Source organism: Miscanthus floridulus, chromosome 6, assembly GCF_019320115.1.
Source record: "Miscanthus floridulus cultivar M001 chromosome 6, ASM1932011v1, whole genome shotgun sequence".
Taxonomy (NCBI): domain Eukaryota; kingdom Viridiplantae; phylum Streptophyta; class Magnoliopsida; order Poales; family Poaceae; genus Miscanthus; species Miscanthus floridulus.
This window is the reverse complement of record NC_089585.1, coordinates 16,305,207-16,315,431: the sequence shown is the minus strand read 5'-3', so window position 1 is coordinate 16,315,431 and position 10,225 is coordinate 16,305,207.

Genomic DNA, 10,225 nt, shown 5'->3' with positions numbered 1-10,225 from the left:
AGAGCCATCGGTGAAGAGGTGTAGAAGCTTTTGGCAGCTGGATTCATCAAGGAAGTGTCCCATCTAGAGTGGTTAGCTAACCCTATGTTAGTCAAAAAGAAAAAATGGGAAGTGGAGTATGTGTGTAGACTATACTGGTTTGAATAAAGCCTGTCCAAAAGTCCCTTTCCCATTACCTCGGATCGACCAAATCGTTGACTCCACTGCAGGATGCGAAACCCTGTCTTTCCTTGATGCGTATTCCGGGTACCATCAAATCAAGATGAAAGAGTCCGACCAGCTCATGACTTCTTTTATCACACCATTTGGCATGTACTGCTATGTGACTATGCCATTCGGCCTCAGAAACGCAGGGGCCACATACCAGCGGTGCATGACCCAAGTCTTTGGTGAGCACATCGGGCGAACCATCGAGGCCTATGTGGACGACATCATGGTCAAGTCAGGAAGGCTGGGGATCTCATCGACGACCTAGAGATAGCCTTCAAATGCCTTAGAGAGAAGGGCATCAAGCTCAACCCTGAGAAGTGTGTGTTCGGGGTTCCCCGAGGCATGCTCTTGGGATTCATAGTCTCGGAACATGGCATCGAGGCCAACCCAGAGAAGGCCTCGGCCATGACCAACATGGGACCAATCTGAGACCTTAAGGGAGTACAGAGGGTTATGGGATGCCTTGCGGCTTTGAGCCGCTTCATCTCGTGCCTTGGCAAAAAAGGCTTGCCTCTGTACCGCCTCTTGAGGAAATCAGAACGCTTTTCGTGGACTCCCAAGGCTGAAGCAGCCCTCACCAAACTCAAGGCATTGCTCACTAATCCTCCCATCTTGGTACCGCCAGCCAAGGGCAAGGCTCTCTTACTCTATGTCGCCGCAACGACCCAAGTGGTCAGCGCGGCCCTAGTGGTCGAGAGGCAGGAAGAGGGGCATGCTCTACCCATCCAATGACCTATTTACTTCATCAGTGAAGTGCTCTCCAAGACAAAAACACACTACCCCCATATCCAGAAACTAATCTACATTGTGATCTTGGCTCGACGCAAGCTGCGTCACTACTTCGAGTCCCACCAAGTGACTGTGGTGTCATCTTTCCCCTTGGGGGAGATAATCCATAACAGAGAGGCCTCGGGTAGGATAGCCAAGTGGGCCATCGAACTCATGGGGGAGGCTCTGTCCTTTGTGCCTCAGAAAGCGATCAAATCTCAGGTCTTGGCTGATTTCATGGTAGAATGGACCGACACCCAACTACCACCTGCCCCAGTCCAGGTGGAATGCTGGACCATGTACTTCGATGGGTCCCTGATGAAGACCAGGGCGGGCGTGGGTCTGCTCTTCATCTCGCCCCTTGGAGTACACATATGCTACATGATTTGGCTCCATTTCGCCGCCTCCAACAACGCAGCTGAATACGAAGCCCTCGTCAATGGCTTGCAGATCGCCGTCGAACTCGGAGTACGGTGCCTCGACATGCGGGGCGACTCGCAGCTCATCGTCGATCAGGTGATGAAGGAGTCGAATTGCTATGACCCCAAGATGGAGGCGTTATGCAAGCTGGTACATTGCCTCGAAGATAAGTTTGACGGTCTCAAACTCAACCACGTCGCGTGTAAATTCAATGAGGCTGCGGACGAACTTGCAAAGATGGCGTCGGTGCGGGCCCCGGTCCCCCCAAATGTTTTCGCTAGAGACCTCTACAAGCCTTCCATCGACCATGCCTCGGCAGCGGTAGAGGGCCCATCTGTCGAGCCCACCACAAGGCTCGAGGACCCCTTCGTCGCTGAGACCCCTTTGGCTGAGCCCGAGGTGATGGAAGTCAACACAGAACCTCCCAAGGCTGAACAGGGCATGAACTAGCGGGTCTAGCTCCTTGATTGCCTCATTCAAGGAGGGCTTCCTGCAAACAAAACCGAAGCCCGATGGCTTGCGTGATGAGCCAAAGCTTACGTCCTCAGCGACGGTGAGTTATACCGGCGAAGCCCATTTGGTGTCCTCCAACGATGCATCACTACCGAGGCAGGTCGAGCCCTACTTTAGGACTTGCACGCAGGAGCCTACGGGCACCATGCGGCGCCTCAAACGCTCGTCGGAAATGCCTTCCGCCAAGGGTTCTACTGGCCGACGACGGTTGCTGATGCCACCAAGCTAGTATGCTCCTATGAGGGATGCTAGTACTATGCGCGACAAACGCACCTCCCAGCCCAAGCCCTCCAAACCATCCCTGTTACATGTCCCTTCGCCGTGTGGGGGCTGGACATGGTTGGGCCTCTACAGAAAGCCCCCAAGGGCTACACCCATCTGTTGGTAGCAATCGATAAGTTCTCCAAGTGGATCGAGGCTCATCCGATCAATCGAATCAAGTCCGAGCAAGCGGTGCTGTTCTTCACTGATATCATCCACAAGTTCGGGGTTTTGAACACCATCATCACTGACAACGAGACACAATTCACTGGCCGCAAGTTCTTGATGTTCTGCTTGGTTTACGCATTGCGGTTGAGCTTGGTGTTAAATGTCTCTATGTCTATGGAGACTTGGCTCTGGTCATCAACCAACTTAACAAGGACTGGGACATGACCAGTGAAAAGATGGACGCATACTGCAAATCGATAAGAAAGCTGGAAGGCAGGTTCTATGGCATCGAGTACATACATGTGTTCTGGGACAAGAACCAAGCAGCAGATGCGCTGTCAAAGTTAAGATCATCCCGAGCCAAAATCCCACATGGCGTATTCGTCCAAGACCTGCTCACGCCTTCCATCAAAGAGGAAGATTCCACGGTCAACAAGCCTCTAGACCAGCAATTGGTGGCTACGGTTCTGGCGTCGAGCACCATCGAGCCGCCTTCGACCACTCATGAGCCTGACTAGAGAATACCTTTCATCAAGTACTTAACAGATGGCAGCGGTTATACTGATCGGACAGAAAATGAGCGCCTGATACGTCGCAGTAAGCAGTATCTGCTCGTCGATGGCAAGTTATGGCGCAAAAACGCAAAGGAGGAAATCATGATGAAGTGTGTAACCTAGGAGGAAGGCGAACATCTCCTAGACCAAATCCACTCTAGCTCCTGCGACAACCACGCGGCCTCAAGAACACTGGTCGGTAAGGCTTTCCGAGCAGGGTTCTATTGGCCATCAGCAGTAGCCGACGTAGAGAAGCTAGTGTGCCACTGCGAGGGTTGTTAGTTCTTCGCCAAGAGAATCCACGTACTAGCACATGAGATCTAGACGATACCAGCCTCTTGGCCCTTCGCATGCTGGGGACTGGATATGATTGGGCCCTTCAAACTGGCTCCTAGGAAATTTACATGCGTCTTTGTGCTGATCGACAAATTTTCTAAGTGGATAGAATACATGCCTTTGGTACAGGCATCTTCAGAAAAGGCTATCATGTTCCTCGACCAAGTCATCCACCGTTTTGGCATACCCAATAGCATCATCACTGATCTGGGTACTCAGTTCATCGGGAACGCTTTTTGGGACTTCTACGATGAAAGGAGCATAGTAGTAAAATACGTCTCGGTGGCGCACCCTAGAGCTAATGGACAAGTCGAGCGGGCAAATGGCATGATCTTGGACGCATTGAAGAAGAGGATGTACAGAGAAAATGACAAAGCTCCTGGAAGATGGCTTAAAGAGTTACCGGCCGTGGTTTGGGGCCTCAGAACTCAGCCCAGTCGTAACATCGGCGTCTCACCATACTTTATGGTTTACGGTGCTGAGGCAGTCCTCCCACTAGATATAGCTTTTAGATCAGCATGGGTAGAGAACTTCGATGAAGGCAAGATCAATGAAGTACGGGAGCTAGAGGTGAATAGCACAGAAGAGAAGCGGCTCGATTCTTGTGTATGTACGGCCAAATACCTTGTTGTTTTACGTAGGTACTACAACAAGAACGTTAAAGAGCAGTTCTTTGTGGTCGAGGACCTGGTCCTAAAGTGGAAGACGAACCAGGCTGGTGTCCATAAACTCGCAACCCCATGGGAGGGGCCATTCATGATCAAGGAAGTCACACGACCAACGTCTTACAGGTTAGCTCACCTGGATGGTACGGACGTACCAAACTCGTGGCACATCAACAAGCTTAGACATTTCTATGCTTAACTACTGAGATATGTACTCCTCTTGTACTTTCAATTTACTTCAATAAAGCTATTATGATTTCTCCGACCACTATAATGTGTCACTTCGAATTTTATGGTTATTCTAACTTAGCCAGTAAAAGCCGACCACCACTCCTTCTATGGTTTTCGGAGCAGGCCCTGTCTCTGGTTCCACCCAACATGTGCATGGGATCCGCTCTCTACGTTACGGGTGATCGGCAGGTCTCCCTTGGTTTGACTTGTCTACGTCTACGTGTGCACAGGTCACGCACCTCACACTCCGACCACATGGCAAACTAAGGCCGCACAAACTGTTCGGGATGATGTGTCGAGCAAAATGGTACAACTAAACAGAACATTAACATGTTCTCACTTAGTTACACCAACATGAGTCTCAAGCTTAAATACATTTTATACAAAGCAAACAAGCTTATGATATACAGTTACATTATTACAAGCTCCCCTGAAGAGGCTCAAGTTTACAATAACACAACTATGTCCTCCTTCTACAGCTCTAAGCCTATTACATTGGCTGGTCGGGGCGCGCGGCACACACTGCTCGCTGCTCCCGATATCCTACTCGAGTCTCGGGGACTCTTGTGCTGGTCGAGCTAAAGGGGATGGCCCCGCCGATGCCTGGTTGGTCGAGACTGCGGGCTTCGTCGGTTGGCTGGCAACTGATGGCGTTCCCAACTGACTTGTCGATGGCGTACCCTGTACAGGTGTCATCCCACCTCCACACAGGTTAATGTCGCCAATTATCTTTGATGACAGGTCCAGCTGGGCCATTTGAAGCTCCTCCGCCTTGTCTAGGTCTACCTCCTTCGGGTATCCAGCCTCCAGGCGCTTGAGATCGATTAGGGGGTAGTGGGCACGCACCATGCTTAGCACATGGGCACCCATGTACTCACCCGCCTCCTTCACGAACTCTTGGAACCATCCCCATGCTTGTCTGCATCTCTCGACCAGTCCGAGCTGGGACGTCCTTGGCTCTCCCTCTGTGAGTGCTGGGTCGACAAGGTCGAGGACGGGCAAAATGCCAGTTGCCACTTCTTAGCACCGGTTCTTCCATGTGTCCTGATCCTCGGTGGCCTCGAGGCATCGTGTTTTCCAGCCGTCATGCTCTTTCATCATGGCTTCTAGATGCCTCTTGGCATTGACTTTTAAAACTGCACACCGTACAAGACATCAAATGTAACGGTACGACAAGATAAGGCGGCCGATAGAATGAGAAAGGTGGTCTGGAACACTTACTTTTTAGTTCCTCCTTCATTTTGGTAGTGTGGTCCTGGAGTCGAGCCTGGTTGCATGCCAGTTTCTCGTTGTCCTCCTTCAAGCGACCACACTCTACTGTCGCGCGGCTATTCTCCTCTTGGAGGCGGGTTACTTCAGCTTCTAAGCTTGCATTACAGCTGTCACTACTAGCAATGCAACAACACGTGTCATACACTTGCTGAGATAAAATGACAACTTACTTGTTTTTTTCCCGCTCTTTGTTATTGAGCTGGCCGACCAGGTCCTGGTTTTGCGCCTCTCGCTCTGTCCTCTCCTGGTCAGCGGCTTTAAGTTGGCGGCGCAAGTGTTCCACCTCGGCCGCTAGTTCTCTATTGTTCGCCGTGATTCCCTCAATTTGGTCGAAGCACCTCTTTCGGTACTTTGTGGTCTTCATCAAGTCCTGCATATAAACAAGCTAAGTCAGATAGTTCGACTACGTAACAGGGTCAAGTGGTCAAGCCAAACATACCTGGACTTCTGTCACCAGACGCTTCGCTGCTCGTTCAACTTTCAGGGTCTCTTCGACCTCTGGGATTTCTTCATGCGTAACCCACTCATCGTTCCGCTAGCGCGACGCATATACATGTTGTCGCTTGTCCTGGGGGCGGCCCAGGATCTCTTCTACTTCGTCCTCTTCGGCCTCTTGTTCAGGGGGCGGTGCTGGTCTAGAGTCCGTAGTCTCTGCGACCACTATGGCTTTCCCACGAGCCATAGCATCGGCAGGCGTGGTCCGGGCCAACTCTGGTTGCTGCTCCTCGGCTTGTTCTGGTTCCCTTAGCGCCAAGGTATATGCTTTAGTAGGGTTAGTGCTCAGAGCACTTGTACTTTTCTCGGCTATCTTCTTGACCAGCTGCTCGGGGACTGTCGTCTGGCCAGGTTCCTCCACAACTGGCTGCTGAGCAGTTCTTTCCGCCAGTACTAGCGAAGCCGTGCCACACCCGGCTAGCTGGTCAAGATTTTCGGTGGACGCCGACCTGATATACCAAAGAAAAGTTTAGAAGACAATAGTATTCACTACAAATTATAATCTTACATCAAAGTTATAGATACTTACAGCTTGGAAGCACAGAATGATGTGGTGAAGGAGCATCTCTTCGATCGCGCCTGCTCCATGTGCTCGGTAGATTCCACCGGGTCTTTTTCCATGCCCGGTACTAGCGCCGGGGTTTGGTGCTCGACACTTCCTCTGCTTGTCATCTGTGTTGCAGTGGTCGGCGATGTGATCGCTGCTGGCACAGAGGAGCCACCCTGCTCTGTCAACTCCATTTGTCTTCTCCTCTTTCGGGGGACAAGCCGAAAGATGTCCGCATCCTCTATTTCATCGTCTGAAAGAGGGAAGATGGCCTGATGGCGTTTGTTGGCCGCCGGCCGCTTGCCAGCAGCTCTGGCTATTGCCTCCTCCCCAACCTTGAGTGCCGCCCAGTGGACGTCTTCGGTCCTGGCACTGGTCTGGGCGGCTGGGTCGGCAACTTACGGCCAATCCACACCAGGGGATGGAGACACGAACACTGCTGCCCGGTCACGACCATTACTCTAGGAAACATAAAGGAGACAACAGTCAATTTCTTGTTACAACATAATTCCACAGCTATAAGGAAGCATCATTTACCTTTGGGGGAGGTCGGGCCAGCTTGAAGGCGTGCTCGATGACGTTTAACCGGACATAATTGGGATCGGCTAGGTTGAATAGCTCCCCAATCCTGGCCTTTACTTCTATCTTGTCGAGCGCCTCTTTTCTGGTCCTTGTTGGATCTACGCTCCCCTGGTACTCGAAGCCAGGATGTACCCTCTTCTGGCAGGGCTGGATCCTTCGGCTAATGAAGTTCCCAACCACACTTGGACCATCTAGCTTTCCCCACGGGATCATCCCGAGCAGTTCTGCGATCTGCTCCAAGTGCTCAGGCTTCTCTGACCAGCTGTTCTTCTTCTCCGAAATCAACCCCACATCACACAGGGTGATTGTGTTTGACTCTTCACGGATGTAGAACCACTTCTTGTACCATTCGTCCAGCGAGGTGTTCCAGGGGCAGTGCAAGTACTGGGCCTTCATACCATCACGCAGATTGAGGTAGACGCCTCCGGCTATCTTCGAGCCGCCGCTCCCTTTCTTCCGTAGACAAAACAGATGGCGAAAGAGGTCGAAATGGGGTTGGAAGCCACCATAAGCCTCGCAAGGATGGATGAAGGTGGAGACAAGAAGAATCAAGTTAGGATGGAGATTGCAAATCCCAATCTCGTAATACAAGCAGAGGCCCTGAAGGAAAGGGTGCACTGGAACCCCAAAACCCCGCTTGAAGAAATCCTCGAAAACCATAATCTCACCTGGTTGTGGATCAGGGAAGCTTTCTCCTTCCAGCGCATGCCATCCCACGAGTGCCTTGTTGTGGAGCACTCCCATGGCGACGAGGTCTTCGATGGTCTGCTCATTGCTCCTTGACTTCCACCACTCCTTCACCATGATTCTGCCTTTCTTCTAAGCGTCTCTCTTCACCATTAATCTACCCTTGCTAAGGGAGTGGATGCGGTGGATGGGGGATTGGTGATGATTTTTGGAGGAATAGGGTTCGGCAAGAGGAAGAAGAAGGTTGTGGCGGCGAATGACAATGGGGATCGGTAAAAAGTAACTTACCAGTTCTATATTATAAATAACCAAGAGCTCCGTCATTTCATCCACCCGAGATTCTTGGGAGACATGCGCACACGCTGTAGACAGTTGTTTTCACAACCTCGAGATCTATGCCAATAAATGCGCCCCTTCGTTTCTAGTGTACGCACCTCTTCGTTGATAATGTGAGAGGGCCCACACTGACGCACCTCCACATAGGTGCCAAGCGACTGTTTGCTAGAAAGAGTAAGAGGGTAGAGTGACATGCTATACCTGTCTGCTTTTTTGACCAGACGTGTCAGATTGGACTTGACAGAGTAAGGAGACAAATAAATACACCAAATAATAGTACAAGCGGCGTTTGTTTTTTCGCTGCATGTCTTCTGCTTAAGGATGGACCAGACAACTACCGTGATCGCGGACTGCCCTGACCACTACAATGCTCGGGGACTGCCCAGACCACTGCTGTGCTCGGGGACTGCCCAGAGCTGTGCTTGGGTACTGCTCCGACCACTACCGTGCTCGGGGACTGCTCCGACCATTACCGTACTCAGGGACTGCTATGACCACTGCTGTGCTCGGGGACTCTCCCGACCACTTCTCAGAGATCGCTCTCCTTGGCTACATGTGATTTGTACTCACATATAGTTGAGAGACGTTTATTTAGACCTTGCTACAAGGCTCATTCTTCGCCTTCCAGTAAGCTCAGGGACTACGTCGGTACGATGCACCTGCCGGTGCATCTCATTTTGCCTGTATGGCAATTGGGTTCTCAACTTAACTAGGAATTCTTTTTAGACCCTAGCACCACGTGCCTGCATCACCTACTACTAGGCTTGGGGACTAAGTGGGCACACTTCACCTTGCGGTGAACGTGTTTATTTAATCGACCCCTGTGCTTTGAATGATTATAAGGATTATTAATGTGCTCGGGGACTGTCCTGACCACTGCTCAGAGAATGGTTCTCCTCGGCTACATGTGATTTGTACTCACATATAGTTGAGAGACGTTTATTTAGACCTTGCTACAAGGCTCATTCTTTGCCTTCCAGCAAGCTCGGGGACTACGTCGGTACGATGCACCTGCCGGTGCATCTTGTTTTGCCTGTATGGCAATTGGGTTCTCAACTTAACTAGGAATCTTTTTAGACCCTGGCACCACATGCCTACGTCACCTACTACCAGGCTCGGGGACTAAGTGGGCACACTTCACCTTGCGGTGAATGTGTTTGTTTTTCAACCCCTACGCCTCTAACGTTCAAGGACGCTATGCTTCAAGACCACTTACATTTCTTTACAGAAATACAAGTGGGCACACTTCTCAGGACGGAAATCTTTTTCTTTTTTCTTAAAGAGCACCATACATTCTTCGGACAACCTACTTCTTCGGTGATGATGGTGGTTAGAGATGTCAAGGACTCGAGCCTTACTTGTCGGAGAAGGTTAAAATGGCGTGTTACAGCATAATACATGATGCTCGGGGACTAGCTGTGGGGGTATTAACCCCTATACCCTTACGGCTAGGCTTGGGCCAGCCCAGATCAGTGGGTTTGGTCCACCAAAAGACAACGCGTGGCCCGGCCAACCTATTCGGAGTCCCACGTAAGGAGTCAAGGCGGATTTAGCGATCAAGCAAGATCCTGGTTGGTTAGAATAGGAATCCTTATCCGACCACATATGGCAATTGTAACTGGCTAGGGTTAGTTTCTAGATCTGTAACCCTACCCCCCGGACTACATAAGGTGGGCAGGGGACCCCTCTAAAAACATCCCTCATTGACATACAGCAATACAAATCAGACGCAGGACGTAGGTATTACGCCTTCTTGGCGGTCGAACCTGGATAAAACCTCGTGTCTGTCTTGCGTCACCGTCTTATTTGTGGCTTGCACATCTGTCTGCCGACAATCTACTACCTTGGGCATACCCCTAGGTAGACTGCCGACCATATTTCATCGACAGCATCCCTCTGCTTCTTGGCCTCAACAACCCGGGCACGAAGACCTTGTTCCTCCTTCTGATGCGTTTGATGCTCAGCCTCCATCTTGGCCTGGCAGAGATCCAGCTCTGCCTTTAGGGCGCTCAAATCAGAAGACAACTTCTTCTCGGTTTCCGATGAGAAGAAGAAGCCAGCATGGTCCCGAGAGAAGGACTGAACAAAAAGAAAGAGATGAAAAAAGGCATAAGAATAGGAGAAAGATGAACATCCAAAGAAAGAACTTCAGAAAACTTATTTGGAGTTTTTCTCCAAAA